Raw genomic sequence first — 23745 nt, forward strand, 5'->3', positions numbered from 1 at the left:
GACAGGACGGTCATCGCTCGTAGGTTATGATATGCAAACGTGAGCGAGTGAGATGGAGTGATGCGCTCTCCATTATTTATCTCGCTCTTGCATACGCATACGGTCAATTCTTAAGCTCAATTTAAAATAATTTACCGCTCGTTTAGTACGTTTATATAACAACAAAAAAATATTGAGGTAAAAAAACCAATAAACGTGGTTAAGTGACAAATTAGCGAAATAGGCCCATAGTTATTACGGAAAAAAATTTTTGACTTCTAAAATTCGCTAGTTAATTAATTATGTGTAGTTTACAGAAAAAAATCACAATCAATAGAAAAAAAGTCTGACTATTGATTCCAATACTCGCTTTTGGCATAGAAATGCTAGATTTTGAGTTAAATACTGCAAAAGCAAAAAGCCATCTGTAAAAATTGTACATTTTGTTAAACGCTAATATGTATCTCATAAATGAAAAGAAGCCAACAATAATCAATGTCATATTCGAATTTAGTGGTTCAAACTTAGTATACATAGATTGATTATTTTCCGCTCCGGTATTTTTTTTTGTCGCTCAGTGAATTTGCGAGATTTAGTAATTTTCATTACATGCCTAAAGTAATCCGATATTTTCGATTTTTAGCAATATATTATAGACTATATAACATTAAGAACATATGCACAAGATTGAATTGATTAGACGTCAATACTCCGCATGTGAATATTACAGTTAGGAAGATCTTTTATATTTGATAATTAAATGTACATTTTTGGCCAGATTTCTAGTTGTTTGTCGTCAGTTAGAATGTTTGCATGTGAATTTTGAAATTTAGTGACTAAGTTTAGATATTTGATCTTTAAGTAGTCCACGTTGTTCGATCGAATTATTTGTAGTAAATCCTAAGTAGAATAATATTCTTGTTAAAACGAGGAGATACATAAAGTGAAACCAAACGATCGGGATGGATGATAAAGGTATACATATATGTATGTGATATTGCAGCAAGTAAATATGGTTATTAACCTTTGAAGGACGGAGCGTTGAGATCGAACAAGTGACACAAACCGGGGTCGCGTAAGAGCCCAGTAATTTTTAATTAAAATACAGCTTTTCTTAATACAAATGGGTTCAATATATATATCTTATTAATTATTTTATACATCAGTATAAAAAGTTTTAGTCCTTGAGCATTTTTTTTACTATTTTTGTATTAAAAAATAACGACAAGCATCAACACGCAACAAACGAAATAACAAACGAAAAAACAACACGAAATAACAAACGAAAAAACAACACGAAACAAACAAACAACAAACGCACATAGGTAAGGCCAACAGGCGACTGCATGACTCATAGCCGCGCGCCAAAAGCGACGAAAACAATAGCTTACGAAAATATAGCTTTCTCTTTCTCTCGCATTGATTCATCGATCAACAAGAATATGCAAGCGAACAGTCAAAACCATGACTTATCGCTAACGCCTTTAAATCATACTTTGGAACATAGAAATATATTTTTTACGATGTACCCCTTTTCTAAATCATACTATTAAAATAAATTTCTTGTAGTTCATTCTAGGAATACAAGAAATATAGGGTGTATAGCTTTGAAAACCACATAGTTATTACGAAAAACGTAAAAATTGGGGCACTTGCATACCCCACTTCAGTGAGGGAGGGTTAATAGAATGCAAAGAGAAGATTTTCGAGAGGTTCACGAATGAATTTCGCTTTGAGAAGATTTGTACGTAAGTGAGGATGGGTCTCATGCTCGAAAGTCTACTGTGAAAAAGTTGTGATTCTGTCTCGTTAAATTTTGACGGACTCATGCAAATCGTCCGGTGAAAGTTAAATAAAAAAAATATGGACATCCACACACACCCGAGTTGAAAAAGTAGTTGGTCGTTTCTCATATTTATATACATACATATGTATATTATTGTATCGTTGGTTAGGTGTTGTTAGAAACGAGTAGTTAAATTAAGATTTATGACGGCCACTCGTTTTGAAGAGATCTAAATTTCGACGCACTGTTGAATTAAACCTCTTATATTCTTTGATATGTACGTATGTATGTATGTATATGGGTCGCACATTGAAGAGTTCACCTAGATAAGGTCGTGATGGTAATAAAGTTGGTAGAATAATACAGTTTCGCAAGTTATTATATTATCGCGTATTCAAACCGCACGAAGCTGTACTTTTTTTCTCGGAGAAAATATTTGCGGTTTTTATTTTGACAATCGGATGTGTATTTAAGTCGAGATAATGAGTGCTAAATCGGTACACAAATGTATGTAACTAGTCCACTTGCGATATAGTACCCGAGGCATATACAAAACAATTTGCCAAGCTTTAGAAATTTGTGTGTGGCGTTTAAATATCGAAAGCTTCAATATCCGAGGGCGTTATCGTGTGTATGATAATATCAGTAGAGGAAAACACTAATTAGTCTACCGGTTGTTAACAATACAAAATGTACATATGTAGTGTTGAAATTGTTGTTTTGTTTCAATGCAATTAAAATTGTATTGTTCTGGCTTTGTCTAAAGCTTAAATTTTATTATATAGTGGGACGTTTAAGATGCATTTGAGGTGGTGTGTAAGCTCATACATACATACATATGATACATGGTGTGTATAATAAATGTAAATTTTTATTTTCACTTTCTTCTAATGCGGTGTGTATGTGTCCACACGTGTTCATGTGGTTCGAAAGCACATTAATTTGATGTGAAATTGTGCACTTGACTCACTGGTCCAGTCAAGTTTTACTCCTCCTCCTCTACCACGTTGATAAATTGTTAATGGCCTGAGCTGGGTGCCTACAAGCTACTCTCCAAATTGTTCAATGACACTAAAACATTCATTATTTACATCCATCAACATGTAAATGAAGAGGCATTAATTTTTTTCACGCGTAAACAGGTGTACGCGTGGACATTACCGTGCAATGGAGCTGTAAACTGTGTCATATATGTATGTAGTATATATGTATATATTTTTTTAAATAAATAGAGAAATTTCTATACTAGTCTATTGTTCGTATTTAATTAAAACATTAGGCTTTATATGTTACGTTTGTATTAAAAGTATTGCTCTTTATACTTGAGTGAAAGTGGTGGAGGATTTTCGGCGATGATGAGAAGTTCATATCAATGACATTAATGACACGTCCAATTGTGTGAGAACTGAATAATTGGATCAAAATTAATGGAAATCATTTTCAAGTACATCTATATGTATGTAATTATTCATCAAACAGATGTACGAAACACATGCAGAAAATTATAGGTTTTTTATTTTCGTGATGGTTAAATTACTATTAAAGCTCAAAGGGTATACTCACCTCGAATTAAAATTAATCATATATGGTTTTGTATGCATTAAAAGCCCATCATATCGTATTGAGTATGATGATTTTTTTATGCTATAAAAAAACAAAAAATTCGCCACGGAAAAGTCAATTAATGCAATATCTAAATACATTTGCACTTTCGCAATCGTCAACGTTGACCTATGTTAGAATAATTTGAATACATTATGCGTACTTAATGTGAAAAATCTCGATATAAAGAAAGTGCCAATATTAAATTGGCTATTAGTTGACATCTGCAGCTTGAAAAAATATACAATTTGTGTATAAATTTGTCTTCTTTTTTGGTGCTCGAGCGAGAGACTGAGGAAAAAGGTACCCGACCCGACCCGAAAAACCGAAGAGTGAAACCGCTTTTCGCGCACGGAAACTAGTTATTCGCTTGGGTGAAACGATAGTGATAGTTTGCCGAACAGGTGTCTGTTTTATTGCCGATCGAATACGAACCGAACCGTACGAAAGAAGAAAAAAAGTAAAAACGAAAAAAGTGGCAAGAAGCGACTTGGATGACGCTGAAAAGCAAGAGAGAGAAGATGGTGGTTGGTTTATTGGCGATGACTATTTGCCCGACCTGGAAACCTATATATTGGTATATAGCCGTGTGTGCCCACGCCATATCTTCTATGAAATGCGTGTAAAGTGCCTACTACGCGTTTGTGAGTCGTCTTCGTGCACGTGTTCGTTGTGCTCTTGCACTTGGAGTTTTCTCCTTTGGCAAGTGAGAGTGATCTGATGAGACCTTCGGCGATCGAGAACAGGTTTCGGGTGACTTCTTCTAAAATATGCAATCGGATCCGCTTCTTCAGCTTTTCTGCCACCTTATGGGTCTTTTTGCCGTCTGCTAAAACCGGTGGACGATACCTTAATTGGAAGAATCGACGGGCCAACGCATCCGACTGGTCCACGGGTTACCAACTCATGAGTAACTTGAGATCAAATGCTAATCTTCTAGAGCAGCGGTTCCCAAACTATGTTCCGCGGAACACCAGTGTTCCGCTGAACCTGAATATGTGTTTCGCGACAATTTGGAGAGGTTTTATAAACTGCAACACATTTAAAGATCTTCTACTTCATATTGAAAGGCGAGTGATGATCAATCTCTACTGATGTTTAAATAAAAAAGTAGATGAAAAAGTATTTTTAGAACACCTGCACAAACCTTGAAAACAATATTTTTCGAACACTAGTAAGGACAATTCCTGGGTTCGGAATCCATTTTCCGTGACAGCTAAACTAGTAAGCAGGCTTAAGCGCAAGTGACTATGGAAATCTAATTGATTTAATTAGTGATTCTGATTTGAAATAAATATACAAAGATCAGCGTTTAAATGATTTTTGGGTGAGTTTGTCAGAAAAGTACCCCAAATTTTTCAAAATAAACTTATTTTTTCACTTCCATTTTCTACAAACTATTTATGCGAAGCGGGATTTTCTTATTATGGTGCAACGTAGTCAAAGTGCAGGAACAGGCTTGACGCCACACCAGCAACTTATCAATATTGTGCCTGATATCAATAATATATGCAATTCATGAACTCAAAATCATCGGTCATTAAGTGCTTTATTTAATCATTTTTTTGTTTATATTATATTATAGTTTTATATTTAAAAATAATTACTAAATAAATAATGTGTTGTAATAACATGTTTTTACTAGTAGGAATTAATAAATAAGCAAAGTGTTCCGTAAAATTTCCGGGTTTGCGAAGTGTTCCATTGCAGTAAGAGTTTGGGAAACCCTGTTCTAGAGCTTTCGCAATTTTAGCGGTGGAAATGTTTACGTTGCAGATTTTATTTTTATTTTAAGGTCTATCAGGTAACCCCAATGCGTGTTTCTGGCCAGAAACATTGTACATTTGCTACAGATATTATTAATATTATACAAAGTACATAAATACATATCAATTAATATTCATATACATACATCAATGGTCAAATTTGTAAATTTGTAGTATTTTAAACAATTCATCGAAATTCAGTAAATACAAATCAATTAACATCCTCAGAGACATTTATGGTCAAATTTGTAAATTTGTAGCATTTTATACAATTCAGCGAAATTCAAGATTGCTGAAAACTTGAGATTTTGCGAAAAAATGGTCAAGGTTGCCAATTTTTTGGAACCGCTTCAATGAAAATCAGATAAATTGGCAAACTCTGATAGGAAATGATCGACCTGGAGTCACAAATCTAAGGTTTGGCCAGCAGAAACCAGTGGGATTTGAACCCGTGACCACTCTGTTCAAAGTATTATATGCTAACCACTAGTCTATTCTGCTGGTTGTCTATTTTCTACCACTAGTCTATTTTCTCGGCATCTTTTAGGATTTCATCCCATTTCCCACTTTTATACTTTTCATCAGTTGGTGGCAGTAGCAAAATTGACTTGTAGAGCCACTGGCTAAAATGATTTGAAGACAAAGTCAATGAAAATCTGAAAGCGATTATCTTTAATATCTTAAAAAGGAGTTTGTGATACTGAGCTTACATAAAAATAAGCTTTTCTGATATAAAACCCATCATCTGCTTCCTATTATGCATTTTAGATAAACACGATGAATTATTTTAACTGTAAAAAGATTTCTCAGCACTTAAAATGCTTATGAAAATCGTTCTTACCAAAACAAAGGCAAAAACTTGATAATTGGCATGCATTTGGTTTTTGCCCCTTTAATCCTTAAATACGATATTTTTACTTTATCTATGTTTTTATTTTCTGTATGCGAAAATTGTTTAATTTAAAGCTATGTCTTTACTGCATATTGAACATCTCGAGATAACCAGATATCGGTTTTCAGTATATTATTTTGTGAATGCATTTATCACATGTGACTCATAAGTATATTTTAATATATAATGCATATGCAAATATTTTTTTACGGTCTTGTCGAATGCAGTAAGTCGACATTTTTTGGCAATGAGTTCTACGCCTTGAACTTGTGACATGGCAGCTGTGATTAAAATGCTACTTTTACTCTTCGAAAAAGGCATTGAATAGTATGTTGCCATTTTTCTGAATATTATTAATTTTTAAATGAATAAAATGTATATACTATAAGTTAGTGGTTTGCTTATTCAGGCTAAAATCTTGGTAGAATTTGAATGATATTACACATGACTTGGATATTTGTGACTCCAAGTCGATCGTTTCTTATCCGAGTTTGACAATTTATCTGATTTAATTTTTGAAACAAATATTTGAATTTGATGTAAAGTATGTAAAAAATTATGTACAAGTCTAAATCCATAGATGTGTCTATGGATTAATTCATTAATTAATTAATTTCGTGTTCTTCAGCCGCGAAATACAGCGAAGTATGTAATAAAAAATGCTGAAATGTTTGCATTTACTCATCTAGGAAGGCGCATTGGGGTTTACCTGTTAGACCTTTCTGGTATATGTATATTTATGTAAAAATAAAAATTTAAAATATAATTTAAATCATTATAAGTCATTTTTTATGAAAATTTACCGAAAAGAAAAATATATCTTCTAAATAAAATTATTTTCCAAAAAACTCTCGACACACAATATATTAATATGTAAATGTTGAAGATTGGAATTGTAATAAATTGAAAAAAATAAAACAATACATAGACTAAGAAGAAGCTTAGCTTATTGGGATTTGAGCTTATTTAATTATTTGTAATAAATAAAGTTTCATAGTGAAAACATTTTGTTTTTGATAGTATTGATGGAGGCCTTGAGAAATAAATCTAGCTATAAATTTGAAAGTTAAATCTCTTTTAATAATAATAGTAATAATATGAATACATCGTTTGCTATTTTGTTGTAAAATTTTAGTCTGAACAATTTGAGCATAAGAGATTCAAACTGTCTAGGTCAATCAACAATGGAATTAACGTCTTAATTAGACACTGCCGTAATATTTAAAATATGTATACATGCAAGTACAAAAGTATAGATTTCGAGGCGAGCGGAAGATATTTTGCATTGTATGATATTTGAATTTGGATGTTTTTGGAATCGCTGTAAACGATTGTTCTTTTATATACATATACACAAATGATAACCATACTTCAGCAGCATTCGAGTATAACTTCCTGAACATTAATACCTCGCTTGGTTGGTTTTTTTGAATGGAACGCTTTGAATATGGGCCTGTTTGAGATAATAGATATGTATATGTACATATGTAATCTACTGCTATACATACATGGATCGTATATTATAATGCGAAAGTGTTTAGTTCCTATTATGCTAGTTCAGATACATTCTAATCGCTATAAATGGTATGCAGAATGAATGATATTGGCCGAATCAAGTCAAATTACCGTCGAAGTCGAACCGGTCAGACACACGTGGAAACGTCAAAGTGGCTTCTTAATCACACGTGGTGAATGCTCGAGGGGTGACAATTATCGAGATGAAATTGGCCTTCAATGACATCGTTTCTATCCAGTCTCACTAATGAACAGGTGTGTGTGTGTGAGTGGTTGATGGGTTGAATGAACAAGAAAATCAGTGAATAGTCATTGTTTCATTGTGCTTTAGCGTCGTTTATAGTTTTGCTCCAAATATGATTCCATTATATATGTATATACATACGAAATAAAAAAAGATTTAATTAAAATTAAAATTTGCACTTGAAAGAAAAGGATTCCAAGCAAATCAAATTCATACTGTTGGTTACATTTGAATATTTGTGACTCCAAGTCGATCGTTTCTTTTCAGAGTTTGCCAATTTATCTGATTTTCATTTTTGAAACGGTTCCTTAAATTGGCAAAAATCATCTTACCTGTTGTCACGAATATCTGAATTTGATTTATGTTCAATATGTAAAAAAATATGTAGAAGTTTAAATCCTTAGATGTCTCAATGGATTTATTTATTAATTAATTGTTAATTTTATGTTCTTCGGCCTCTAGAAATACAGTGATTTGTGTAATAAAAATGCTGCAATATTTGTAACTAATTGTCTAGGAAGGCGCATTGGGTCTACCTGTCAGGTCTTTCTGGTATATATCTACATATCTAAAAAAATAAAAAATAAAATACGCATATCTGATAATGAAGAGAATGTTCCCCAAAAGATTCCCACTGATTGTTTCATTTTTTTTGCATTATCTTATATTTCAGTAAGGTAATGTTAGATTTAACTGAACTTACATACATATTTTACAGCCAATGTCATAAATCTGCAAATAATACCGGTTCATATGATTCATTTTGCTATGAATTTTAATTTTTAACCAAATCAAACCTTACCTAATCTGACTCATGATCCGAGTTAATACCTTGATCAGTTATTATTAATAACACGCACTTTATTACATTGTAAAGCTTTGAGTTTCTTTAAAGACACTTACATATTTATATTGCTTACTTATAGAGGATTACATTGTAGAAAAGAGTTATGCAAAAATCTAGTGTAGATTGCTTGGGGATATCAAATTATGTTTGGGAGTTTTAGTTGGGAGTGAGTCAGTTTATCTAAATCCATCTTTAGTTCAAATTCAATTAATATGATTGATGTTAACGGTAGGAAAAAGTCGACGGACACATGTTACGAACGAAGAGTGAAATTCGAAGATAGACATTTTTCATTTTGCGACATGCGTAACTACATACTCCTCTATACATCTGTTGTGAAAAAATAAATAATGAATGAATGCTTATGAGAGGTTTTGTTGTTTTTTTTTTCAACTCGAAGATGTTATACACGATCTCGAAGATGGACACGAGTTAAAAAGCCACGCATTAATTATGTAAAATTGACACGTGGATTTTGAGGGTTTTCACGCGCGGTCGCTTGATGGATGGGTCGCGGTGGCCATCAATCAAACTGCGTTTTACGAAACCGTCTCATTTGTATACATCGTCGTTCTACAAATTAGGGAAATTGAACTTTTCGCGCTTCGCCTGTGCATGTGTTATATATGTATGTAGTAAATAAGACTCAGGCGTATGTGAGGTAATCCTAATGGACCGTTCAAAGGATTACCCAGTGAATAATTCATGAGTGGCGACGTTTTCCCGACAGAATTCACGCGAAAGTGAAAGTTGGAAATTTTGGACGATGCGTTCTCGTACATAGAGTACGAGCTCACGTGTAGATAAAGTCCTAGTTGCGATTCGATTTTGCAACATTGGAAATCGACGGCTTTGCAAAAGTACTGTGAAGTATGTGTACGTACGCCGGTCACGACGACTTAGTCGGCTCTTATGGGAAATTATATAAATTGAGGTGTTTGTTGAATGGAATTTGAATTAATCGTGGTTTTAGGTAATGTTAGGAATTGGAATTCAGTTCGGTTCGTTTTTAGGATTGCGGAAACAGTGTGAAAAAAAACCGACAATTTGAATAATTAAGTGAGCGATGTGTAACTAGAGTTTCCAATCCAAGTATTCGATATTCGAATATATTCGGCCTATTTTGTTATTCGAATATTAGAGCAATTTTTCGAATAATATTCGTGAAATTTCAACTTCAGTTGTGTTTCGGAGTTCGTAGTTACACGTTATCGATCCAGGTATTTAATTTCTTAAATTAAATAAATTGATTTTTAAAATTCCAAGATAATTCCAAAAGGTTAAAAAAAGATTTCAAGTACTTGGATAACTTAAAAAACGAATCGAAGCTTTAGATAATTGGATACTTTAGATAATTGGAAACTCTAGAATAACATCAAGGAAGGATATATTTTTGTAAATTTAAAAATACTAGAATGAACTCAAAACAAAACAAAAATGCAATAAAACTACGGTACCCAAAAACTATTGAAAACCTGTAAAATGAATTATAACACAAATTGCAATTTATATACAATATTCCATTTAGAGAGTTAAAACCCGTTTGATGAAATGCATAATAATATTTATTAATAATTGTGGGATTATAAGTAGGCACTTTAAAATCAGAAATGGTGATATATAGTGCATATGTTACAATTGAAATGTATCTTCCAGTCGTAATATATTTTGACCAGTTGGAATATATTCCTTCTAACTTGGTACCAACTACCGTTATAGTTGAAGTGTACTTTCAGTTGTAATATTTTTTGTCTAGTAGGACTATGTACATATGTACATATATTCCGTCTAACCCACGTAAGTTAATTCATATGGTGAATTACATTCCAACTGGTCAAAATATATAACAACTGAAAATGCATTTCAACTATAAGTTGGCTCTAGGTTAGATGAGGAGGTTAAGTTTACGTGAAAACACCATTCGACTAGTAAATTGAGTTGGAAAGTCACATTTTTGTTTTGAACACATTCTTATAGTTATCATAGTAATACGGTAATCATTACCTTTATTCGTAATATCTAAAAAAATATGAACGCATTATTGAATTCTAAAGCATTCGTAAAAACATCAGAGCTGTCAAAACTTAAATGATATATATCGACTGGTGCAGATTGTTGAAAGTGTATTAGCGCTTGTATGTAGATATGTATATGTATGTATGTATGTACATATAATTTACTAGTTGAATTGTATTCAAATATGAATGACCTAAAACGCCAGTTGAAATATATTGTTGCTATATTTATATATTTATGTATATACTATGTATAATATGTAAATATTATATTTTTTAATTAATCAAATCTTATCTACAGATTTGTTTGTATGTAAGCCATGCCGCTAAGACAGTTTGAAGAAATAAATTAAGTTGAAAACAGTTGTTCGTTTGAAGTCCTGAATTCACAATTAGCTCGAACTTCAAAGTACTTCAATGTACACGCAAAGGGAAACTAAATAAACGAGACTTATCTTTATAAATGTAATTCTACTAATTAGATTCACTCTGATGTGACCCATAGCCAATTTCATATTTTAACAATTATTAAAATAAATTCATAACAATGAGCTCGAAATCAATATGTACATATTAATTAATATTCGATTGTTGACATTAAATAAAAATGGAACGAATTTCTCTATGGCTATTAATGAATATTTTGCGCATACTATACATATGCATACGTGTTCATAAATAGTATCATTTTCAGTGAAAATTTCGTACGTGGTATAAACTTTCCATTCAATATTTTATATTGGCGATTAAAATAATTTGGCTATTGGATTTGTGAAGATTTTCAATTTTCGCTATGTGAAATTGTTGATTTCGGACACGGAAAGTTGTATAATATTGCGAAAAGTGACAGTTGAGTTTGCGTACGTCACATTGTGATACACTAAATTGACTAGACATTCCGAAGGATGTGAGGAAAATTTCTCTTCAAGAGGTGAAGGTTGACAAATTATGTATTGAAAAAAGGCTCTTTGAAGAATGATGGTTGTGACAACAATGTGTCGAGATAATATTTGACGCACGTTTTGTTTCTGGGCGGCTTTAAATTATACGGATGACGCTTTTCCAATGTCGCATGTCATCTCGTCACAGATGAATTTCGATAAGATAAACGAACGCGTCAAATTAAACGGTCCATCAGGGACATTATCCAGCGCTTATCTGTTCAAGTGGAAATTTATTCTAAAAGATGACTATTCTTTGTGTATATTTTCGTCGAAGGACTTCAAGTATTTCTCGCGGATGTGATTTAAAAAAAAATCGAATGCAAAATTGCTTCAAAATTATTTTAAAAATTATAGTGGTTACGAATAAAATTGCACTTCGAAATAAACAATTTGACGATCCTTCCCCTTTCCAAAAGCTCTCTCTCTCTTTAGTTGCGATTTCACTGCAAATTACACCAATCTTTGCAAAGTGCGAATCTCGAGGGGTAATAATGCGGTTCGATTGAAATACGCCGCTAACTAAAAGTCGAAAACGATCCGTGCATTTCAATCGTGTGTGCAAATTCTAGTGCACAATCGTGTGTAGTTGTCCTGTGTGCAATCAGAGTGCGTTTTAAATATTCATGAGGTGAATTATGATGTGCACAGTTCGAATATTGTCTCTCGTGTGTGTTTCACGATTGTGAACTGTGAACTCGAAAATTAAACGTTCAAGTATCCGCGAAGTGAAATTTTCGTTGTGTAATTTTAATTGAGTGTTTTGATTGTGATGTTTTTTTTCTCGAGCCTTTCTTAAATTTTCTCGAAGACCAAAAGTATGCTTTGAATAATTATATGAATACGTGTTTTATGTGGCTACGCATCTTAAGAGGTTCAATGGATTTTTTTGTCGTGCATATGTAAGAGAATAATGTTTGTTATTACTTTTTAAATATTGATTATATGGATAAATCGATCCGACAGAATCTTTTATGACCTATGAAATCATTTTGGATGGCAACCACCTTTTTTTATTGACATTCATAGGAAAATTCTAGGACATATTTTGCTTATTAATTAAAATATAATTTTTTAATTTATGAAACTGAATAGTAAATAATAGATTAAAAAAAAAATTATCTTTTAAAAAATTAAGCTTTATAAATGATGAAAAAAAATAAAAGAACTATTGTTTAAAAATAGCACAATATAATATTATCATTTTTTATATAAACATCATGGTACAAACGATCAATAGAGTGAAAATTTATTTTATGCCTAATTTTCTTTTTTTACATACTTGTACATTTAGACAGTAAACTTTTATTAATGTTTACTGTCTAAATTTCAAATTTGTATGTAGTATATATTTATCTGGCTAAAATGACGCTTTAGGGCGATCTGTAATTACAAGTGGCGCAATTTGAAAAATAAAATTCATATATATATTTGATTTTTAAATGCTTTTTATTCTTACTAAATTATGTTCGCAATACATCTTATATTTATTTTAATAGCTACTGATCTTCTGATAATTTTCTTTTTTACAATTTTAATTTAATTTTGTTAGTGATCATAGTATTATATTATTTAAATGTTAATGTACAGCATAATAGGAAAAAGAGCTCAAAAACCGATTTACAATCTTATAAATGCTCATAATACATCTAATACATAATAATCAAAGACTCTAAAGTCGGCGATCTAAAGCAGATTGTGTTTATACCTGAAGGGAAAAGACATTTTGTAGTAATCACCGAGACTCTTCACAAGTGTGTTAGTATGGTTATTAGTGATTCTGTCATAGAATCTACAAAATTCATACATATAAAATGAAGGTATTGCTTTTAAGCAACTTAATAGACACATTTTGTCTATTTTGTTGACTTTTTCAGGCAGTTTTTAATTGAATTATATAGTTATTTTCACTTGTCATGTTTCTGAATACATAAATACTATCTTATAGCAATATCTTAAATTATTTGTTCCTTTAAAAAACAGTATTCGATATAATCGTTTTTTTTTTCACTATTTATGGAACGTTTGTTTTGTTTTGCGCTTTCATACGATTCAGCACGTTTCGCTAAAAATAAACATTATAAAACGGAGATCCATATTGGCGATATTCTGTTGTTTTTATGCAGGACTATCACACAAATTGGCCTTGAATTTAGAAACCAGAAACGAATTCCGAGTTTTCACGCCCCGCTCGAGTGCATCCTCCTATGCAATGCCGGATTTCATTTAGAGGCTGGTGGTTAATTAAGATGACGGTCTCGGATCAAGTCGTCTACCTCATCTGCTATAAACGGAGTAAAAATGTCCGTGATTACTGTATGAACAACCGCTTTTTTATTTGTGCTAGAGAGCTAGCTCATCGCTAAGTGTCACGCGCCATCAAACGTCCGTCGTTTTCCACGGTGTATGTTTTATGTGCAGCCTCGAATTGCCGATTAGTATCTTGGAAAACTTTGCAAGTACATATGTAACGTTTCAAGGAAAAAATTATCTGCCTCGGTGTAAAATTTCACGTGTGACTGGCTTACGTAATATCTAACTAGATTTGAATGCGTGTTTTTGCGGTCGAATCGTACGTACATACATATGTATGTATGTTTGTCGAGTCTGGATCGTTTTCACGTATTTGCGATAATATCGCTTGCAAGGTTGTCGTTTCACGGTTTAGTTTGCCTCGAGCTGAAATTTAGTGACGTTGATGAATGCGATGCATGACGATGTTGCAAAATGTCAAATGAATGCATTATATAATGACATGTTTGATGTGTTTGTCACACTTTTACTATTTCGCAGCGTATATATTTTATGTTATATTGTATGTACGTACAAATGTAAATACTTATACGTTAGCTTGAGAATGATTTTTGCACCAATTATTTTTAATGCCGATCAGCTTTATGGATTTCGTAGTTTTAATTATCAGTGTTGGAATTTACACACGTTCATACACCTACAAATATATATTTTCAAAATAAGTCAAAAGTGTGTATTTTCATTTTTACACATGTTTGTACGAAATGTATTGTATTTCAAAATATTGTAATGGGTTGTTATTAAAGCGTACTTGTATTAAAGTTATTTTACATAGTTTATTACTAAGCATTTTTCTTCTGCAAAAATTGAATACGCAAATATTTAATACTGAACAAAATTGTTGTGAGGAATCTTTGACAAATTTTTTGGCAAACCAAATTTATTTATTTATTTATTTACAATTAACAATTTACAATGATTCAATACGTTGATGTATGTATGTACTGGGGTTTCTGCCGGGGTCAAAAGTCCCTAGAAATTATGGAATTTTTGATGTACCGTATCCCGGGAATTCTTATCTTGAATCCCGCGAAAAATATTTCAATCAAAACGATGTTTTAAAGGTTTAATAAAGGCGAATGTATGTATATCCTACGGTGACACTATTATGAAGCGAGTGTATCATTTTTGCATTGACGATTCCACAATGGAAGAATTTCTTTTAGATTCTGATTAAGATGAGACAAATGTGTGTTTGACGATGAATTAAGAATTAAATAAGGAGTTATCGAAGATAAAATTACAAAATAACTGAAACAAAAATAGCCTTGACTTTTCAAAAAGAAATGTAAATATACAGAAAGACTGGAGAAATAATAATTAATTTTAAAAACATTATTTCTCCTTTGTGTAGCTGTAAAACGAACTTCAACCGAAATTCAAAGTGTTTTTTCCATCGCCGGAAATATTTGTGCCAAATCTAGAAATAGGCTTTCGGACCCTCATTTCAATATTTTAGTATTTTTAAGAATTTATATTTTAAATATTTTAAAAATTTATTTTAATAATAACAATATTTTCCGTTTTACAAATTTATTGTTTATTTTTAAATAAATAAATTTTATATTCATAAAAAATAAATAAAATTATCATCGAATGTCCTGGGATCCTGGGAATCCCGGCAACGATCTCGAGCTCTGTCCCATATCCCGGGAATTGAAAAAGTCCGGGAAATGAGAAAGCTATTAAGCTTTCTGACTTTGTATATTTTATTTTAACTATTGTACGAACATACATATGTATGTACATTTATAGTTCCAAAGTTTGCATAGTATTTATCATACATATAATGCTTTGGAAGTGTATTTGTTTCAAGACAGTACAATATATCAATCGAATTAGTTTTAAGATGTGTGTGTAATTCATTTACAAAAAATATGTGTCAAGTTTTGATACGTGTTTTTTTTTTAATATAGGCTAATATTCAAATATTTCCGGTGAGCATATTTCAATTAGTACACACTGGTGGAATTTTCATTGGATTTTGACACGGTTGGTCAAATGTTTCAAACAAGATACGCAAACACACATGATAGTTATCCGTTTAATTGTCCAGGTCACGTTCGTGTTCTAAATTAAACGTTGCTTTGCTTGATTTGTTGTGACTTTTATTGTCAAGCACGAAAAAATAATTTCAACATTGTTGTTGAAAATTTTCTAATGAGTTATTTATCGAGTTGCCCGATATACCAGTCGCCCGTAACCTTTTTCGACTTTTAACTCATTCACACACGCACACACACATGTACGGTGGTAACAATTGACGGTAATTGTTTAATATTCGGACAGGCGGTTGCGGTTTTGTGGTCAATGGCCAATTCCGAAACGGATTATTACGGTCGTCGGTGAAAGCTTTCACGGACGATGCGCGCGTGATCATTCATTCGATTTCGGGTCGCTGTCATTATCCTTCGAATTAATCAACGCTCGAAACTGTCATCGAGTTATCATCGTTATCGTTCATTTGACACGTTGCTCTGATTCAAAGGGTGAGGTCTTTGGGGGCGATGATGTGTCCTGGTTGGTCAGCTTTTGAACTGTGACAATCTTCGAGGTGTAAAATCTGGATTGGTTTTAATGTGTGATATTTTTATTTGTTTCAGATAGCAACGCAACTCGTCAAACTTCACCATTTTCATAGGTAAATATGTGTTTAAATTTTTGTAATTAAATGTAAAATAATCTTAGTATATACATAGATCGTTACTGTATTAATACTGAGTTTCATACATGTCGATATGTTACATGTCGATATTGTGTATAAGTGAAGATTTAAGGGCAAAATATTTAGTTGTCATACGATGAGATATTTATAAATAGAGTAATAAAAATAGATTATTCATGATATTAATACTTGTATGCAATCTAATATATGATTTGGAAAGAGACTTTGTATGTATGTAACCTTCGTTCGTTGGTTCGTAGATTCGTAACACATTCGATTTTTTTTTCGATTCGTAGGCGCCGATTCGATTTTTTTCGATTCAAAGGATTCGAAGTCGCCGGGGGCGCAGGCGCCGGATTCTGGTATACATATAATTTCGAAAGAGACAGTATATATATGTTTGTTTGTTCGTGACAGTCAATTTAATAAAAAAAACAAATGAGTATTCAAATAAATTTATATAAAATAAAACTATTCAAATAAATTTAATAAAATGTTTATTAGATTAGTCATGTTTATATTACAAATACCGAGCGAAGCCGGGTAAAACCACTAGTTTATTATATAGGAAAATATAGATGATATATAGTGGGTGCTTGAATCAAAAAGGCTAATTCCGTTATTATTTATTTATTTATTATAATTTTGCCGTCATGACATTACAGAGTATGGCCAAACAAAAAAAAAGTATAAAACATAATAAAAAATATATTCATAAATAATGTCAAAAAACGTCTCGAAAAATAAGAAAATGACTAATATTTTTTTGTAATTTCTTTAAAATTTTAAATTATGCTAAATTTAAATTCGCACAAATATTCAAATCAGAAATAAAACATGACTATTGGCAATTTCTGAATCATAGTAATACATATTGAGAAAATTTAATATTTTTTAAATTTGAATCTAAATAACTTTAATAAATTTAAATTTGATATTTTTACATTTGAGAACTTATAAAATGTTAAATAAATGAAGTAATGTATTACATGTATGCAGGCCCGGTCCGAAGGTATATGGCGTCCCTGGGAAGATTGGTTTCAGCGTCTTCCCCGCCTTGTTGAAGATAAATATAAAAAGACAAAAATATCAAATTCAATTTAAAATTTGTATTCAATATAGGCGCGTTTTATGTATAAAAATGAATGAAATAAAATAAAATACGGATAGTTATGAATAAATTCGATAATGATGGCTTTATTAGAGTGACATTTCTTCTTTCGAATATGATTGTTTAAAATATTTAATCCATTAAATCCATCCCTGGTATATATGTATGTATATACATACATATGTTTCAGCGGTATTTTATATAAAATATAATTCCAAATTATTTTTTTTTGTTTTATAAGTTTTATTCTTGAGTCGTTGATATTTGACAGTCAACTTCCTACGTTCCTCGTAAATTATATTTTACAATTAGTATTGTTACTTCGAGTACAAACATTAAGTAGAATATAAAATGTTATATAAGTTCAAAGAAAGTCAAATTATTATTTTTTTTTCAAATAAAAAAATTAAAATGGGGGCGCCCCTTGTCTATTTCATCCTTAGGCACGTACCTAGTCCGCTGCAACTTTTGAGCCGGCTCTGCTCGGGTGTTCGTATTAAAAAATATTAGGTTTTTTTTTTTTTTTTTTCATACCAGGAAGGCATTACAGGTAAACCCCAATGCGCCTTCCTGGCCAAATTACAAACAATACAGCATTTTTTTTTATGATATAAGTCGCTAAATTACGAGACACTGACTTAAACTCGACAATTAACGAGACATCTATGAATTGTACATACATTTTTATTGTAATATTTACATTAATCATACTCAAATAGTGGTGACATAGTAGGTAGGAAGGATTTTTAGCCAATTTTTAATCGGGAATCGTTTCAACAATGAAATCAGAGAAAATTGGCAAACTCTGATAGGAAACGATCAACCAGGAGTCACAAATCCTGGTCTGACCAGCAGCATTACAGATATACTCAGAAAAATTCTTTTCAATCGAGGTCAGCTCAAGGGATCGAACTCGGCGCCTCTCAGTGTTAAGCAGAAGCTTAACGACCGAGCCACGCTGCTGGCTGTTTTAATGATACAGTGGATTAATAAGCTCAAAGGGAATGCCGCCGCCTGCAAATGAATGATTTTCTGAATCAACGAAGCGGATGACTATTTTTGCGCAATATGTGGGATTTATTACACACAAAAGCGAAATGTCAAAATATATTTTTGTAGCGACAAACTCTGTGACAGCAGTTCAAAAGGTTGAACATTATAGTATGTCGGCTGTTGAACTTTGACAACCATCTGTATATATGAAAATGTTGGTTTTTTATTCATAATGATGCAACTCTAGTGTGTTCTGTTGTATTAGAAATAATTTAAATTATACTATAGACTATATGGAAATCAATAAGACAAAACGTCATTAATTTAATAGACAATGCCAACGACACTATAAATTAGGTCGATATTATATATCTAATTGATATTCAAAAACGTGACACACTGTTTGCGGATTTTAAAACGACGCTGTTTAATCAACGTCACATTATTTACATTTTTCAAATCTGATATGGTTTGTGATAAGTTTCGGTATTCGAATAAAAACCGACAAGTTTAATTTTTTTTGTTTTTGTGAAATAAACACATTAAACGAACGCAAATGACTTATTTACAAGGAAAAGATAGTCGTGTTGATTAATTTGCGGAAATTATCACGATCGTAATGTTGTGACCTCGAAAAGTTGGAAAAGTCACGTTGCGGTTGCATTAAAGTGCGCTGAAATTGTAATTAGCATAAATATGTCATCGCGAATTTAATTTCACGTTCGCTGATTCGAACCGCATTTCTTTTTTTATGGCGGTTATGTCATTTTTTATTAGGGATCTGCTTTGGTGCATAGTTTTAAGCTTGTGTGAAATATTTATTATATTAGCCAATGGAAGTATTGTCAATTTTTTACGCATACATATTGTCAATTATTTTTTGTCATCGACATTGAATTGAGATTGTACGAACATATTATTATCGGTGAAATCTATTTTTTGCGCATTTTTTATTATTATTAATAGTATTTTTTATTCGAAAAGGCAATGTAGAATATGTCACTGCGTGGGACTCAATAGGGTATACAATATAAAATTCCTTTATACGTTTATGGATAGATTTTTTATGTCAAATTACTCCTTGACTATAAAAGACGTGTATTACAATGAGATTACATTAAGGTCATACTATGTATGTAGAAATGACCGTTCTATTTGAGGGCAGCTTGGTCACAATATAATAAACCAAAACGCTTTTGAAAAGTAGAAATAATTATAGCTCTTATATACCTATACATATGACACAATTTTGTTTTTCTAAACTGGAAGGGCTATAGGTCAGTCAACGTGAACTTATTTTATAAAGACAATTTATTAAATGACCTCCAATGGTAATGATTTGAAAGTATTCCGTTTGAGTAAAGAAAATAAATCGATAAACCAAAACTAAATACATAGATGGTTTTTGAAACTGTATGAGGGTTGATGTTCCTAGTCCAATTTGATGTTCGAAAGGGATCGTTTTGAGAAAAAAAAAAATTATTTAATAAAGAAGTTTCTTGAATCGTTGCAAAGTCATTCTGATTATATCGATTGTTTTTGTACGCTTGTTAGGACATAATCGCATGATTAGAAGATGACACGACGTGCAAAAGTGTCGAGAAATAATCGAAAGCATACAATGATTTGTTGCAAACGCATTATTTATAATGGACGTTATCTATACGTAATAAATTCTGCAGATAAATTGTATTGACACACTTTCGCATTCAAATTTCGCAGTGACGCAAATTCGCCTTGTGAGAATTGACATTATTTTACACCGAAATCAATTATATTATAAAAAAAACACGGTTATGGTTACTTTTTACTGTTACGTATTGCGAAAATTTTTCATTTTTCAACACACTCGCGTTGCTCCTTGTGTGAACCGCGATTTCGGGTCGTCGGAGTGTAAATTTGTAAAATTTAATATGCAAACTGATCACACACTTGGTGCGAATTGAAAACCACTACATATTATATAACGCATATATCTGTTGGGGATGACTCAACTGATGATTGCACATACACATTGAAAAATCTTTGTAAAAAGGCTTTCAACGTGTCAAATATATCCTGTTTTTCGACCTGTCTCTTTCGCAAGGCTATATACGACACTAAATTAATAATTTATGCTCGGCTGATCATGTTTTTGCATTCGAGTCTAGAGCTGCAGTGTAATTTGAAAGTCGGTTACTTTTAATAATGATTTGGACCAGGGGCAGGCTGGATATGAAAGGTGAACTGTTGAACGTTTCTAAAAACACTTGAACAATGCGGTTCACGAAAATCTGCTACTGTACAATTAAAGTTCAAGTTTGCGGTTATCAATTTCGATTCGGCTCGCCGACCTGCTGGTTTCCGACACCTGTTTATTTATATTATATTATACGTGTGTGTCTGTGTGTATTTTTTTCGTATTGGCATATGGGAGAGCGCGTCAGTAGAACATGGCGATTTTAACGATTTCACTGTCATTAACGCACTTTCAATGTAAACACATCCGACTCCAATACGCCAACGAATTTACGGTTCAGGAACGACATTATTGCACGTGGGCAGAATGTGCAATTGTGAGATTTAATTTAACCGGTAGCAATCGTGTTAGGGTTTTCGTATACGAGCTCTGTGTGTGCATATCCATTCTTGTGTATTGTGTGTATACATACAGCTGTGGCAATAGTTTATGTTGATTTCTCGAATGGAAATTATTAGTTTGATCTATGACATTAAATGCGATAAAATTCTCTATACTTTCGGAAACTGTTTAAACTCTACATATATGCAAAACTTTTGTAGGTGCATATTAAAAGCGCATTAGAATTTAAAAAGTAAAAATAGAAATGCCGTGTAATAAAGAAAATTTAAATTCGTTGATAGAATATTGTGAGTGTTCATTCGAGCTCATTTTGCCTCAAGAAAAACGTTTTGCATATCTGGTTGCGGTTCTACGTTGATCGTTGGTTAGTGTTACAATTAACTCGAGCGGTTAAAATGTTTTCAACTCTCATAAGATTCACTATTATACTCATAAATGTATTCAGTAAATGAAATATTTAATTTATTACCAACGTACCTACATATATATTGAATAGAAACATTTGGAAGATATTCCAAATTATATTTAAAAAATCAAATATTTGAATCTTGTGAGGAATATTAATCATATATATTTTATCAAAATGGAAAATATATAATTTTGCGTATATTTGATTTTGATTTTAAATGCTTTTTATTATTACTAAATTATACATTTTATATATATTTTAATAGCTACTGATCTACTGATCATTTTCTATTTTACAATTTTAATTTAATTTTGTTAGTAATCATAGTATTATATTATTCTAATGTTAATGTACAGCATAATAGGAGAAAGAGCTCAAAAACCTACATACTTACGATTCTTATTTGGGTATATTTAAGAACCTAACAAGTAATAAAAAATCAAAATCCTGGAAGAAATATAAAATTACATATATTTATTTACTCAATTGCTAATCATGTTTTTAGATACATTTTTCAAAAAAATTATAGAAATATATCTAGAAACTGAAAAACTTATTAATATTTTTTTATATTAAATACTGCGCAACTTAACAATATGAAATACTAAAGAATACTTTTCTAATTGCTTGAAAATATTCGGATTTTTAATGTTTAAATTAGAAGCACTAGTTTCACCGTGGAAACATGAGGCTTAGTGATTATCGTTTTAGGTATATAATTTTAACAATACAACTTACAAAGCTAGTCAGTTAGCTTAGTGACAATTAAAAATGGACTAGTCCTCTGATAAATTCAGTTTTTATTTTACTAAGATAATATACATATGTGTTTCGATATTCACAAAAGGGTGCTAATTTATTGAACTTTAATTTTGACCACATTCACATTCATAAAAGTAATGTATGTATGTACATATGTACACTTTGTTAAATTTTTAATTAATTTTTTCCTTGTGTACATTTTTATGTACTATTTTTCTTTTGTTTTATAGTATTTTTCTCCTTTTACCTTTTATTTTTATCTCTTATTTTCTTATGGAGGCCATTATAGCGCATTTAGTTCTCCCTGTAGTGCCACAATAGCGCAAACTAATGTTTAAAGAAATATTATACACACTTAGATATATTCAATGTGAAACTAAGAATAGGATTTGAGGATTTTATTTATTCTTTTATTTGATTTTTTCACCTTTTGTTCATTTTTTTAAGTATTATTTTTCTTTTGTTATTTTTTTATCATGTTTTTCTACTTTTGCTTTTTTCTTTTTATTTGATGTATTTTATTGTTGTTTTTCTTCTCTTTTTCAAACGTAGGCCATTGTGGCGCATTAGGTTCTTCCTTTAATGCCACAATGGTCTAAAACTATAAATAAATACATAACTAAATGTATTCCACAATAAATAAATTGTTCCAATATTAAATAAATTATTCCTACATTTAACAAATATATTGCACTTTAGAAAAATCATTACCACTGGAATTGTTTTATTAACACTTTAAAATCCCTAAGTCACACAAAGTCGTCAGTATTTTTTCTACTAAAATTAGTTTTTTACATACTTATACATATGCTTATTTTATTTGTAACCAAAGTAATTTTTTATTTGTCTTTATTTTTCTAGCCTTGTTCGTATTTTTTCTAATAAAATAAGTTAAGGTGTATGGTATCTAGTAACAAGTAAATAATATCTAATTTTAAGTGTAAAGTAGCCGAATTAAAGTTCAGTGTACTTACTTTAGGGATCCCAAATCCGAATATTCGAATACTTTTTATACGGACTATTTTAAATCTACAGAACATTTAGTTCTATTTGATGTTAGAGTAATGATTCTCTTAAAATTTTAATAATATCTTGAACTTCTTGAAACTACAAATATGTACATAATTTAAAGCTACTATTCGATATTCGATTTTCGAATATATTCGAATATTTGGGATCCCTAGTACTTGTGAGTACTATTTAAAATAAAGTCTTTAAAAAATAGTTTTTTTATCCAAAAATGTAACCACATTTTAGCCTAGTTGCAAAAAAATAAAATCTTTATTTAAAATTGTCTGTCGTTCAACAGCAACAATGTTTAAAA

General features: G+C 31.2%; 1 protein-coding gene across 1 annotated transcript in view; it reads left to right on the forward strand.

The window, feature by feature from the left end:
* The window catches only part of RhoGEF64C (Rho guanine nucleotide exchange factor at 64C), a 138661-nt gene that overhangs the window by 74123 nt on the left and 40793 nt on the right, over nucleotides 1-23745 (forward strand). The window contains exon 2 of the mRNA XM_077429861.1: nucleotides 16504-16541. The gene's annotated coding sequence lies outside the window, so the exon portion shown is untranslated. The remainder of the gene's footprint in view (nucleotides 1-16503; nucleotides 16542-23745) is intronic.

Source organism: Arctopsyche grandis, chromosome 4 (genome assembly GCF_051622035.1).
Source record: "Arctopsyche grandis isolate Sample6627 chromosome 4, ASM5162203v2, whole genome shotgun sequence".
NCBI classification, from domain to species: domain Eukaryota; kingdom Metazoa; phylum Arthropoda; class Insecta; order Trichoptera; family Hydropsychidae; genus Arctopsyche; species Arctopsyche grandis.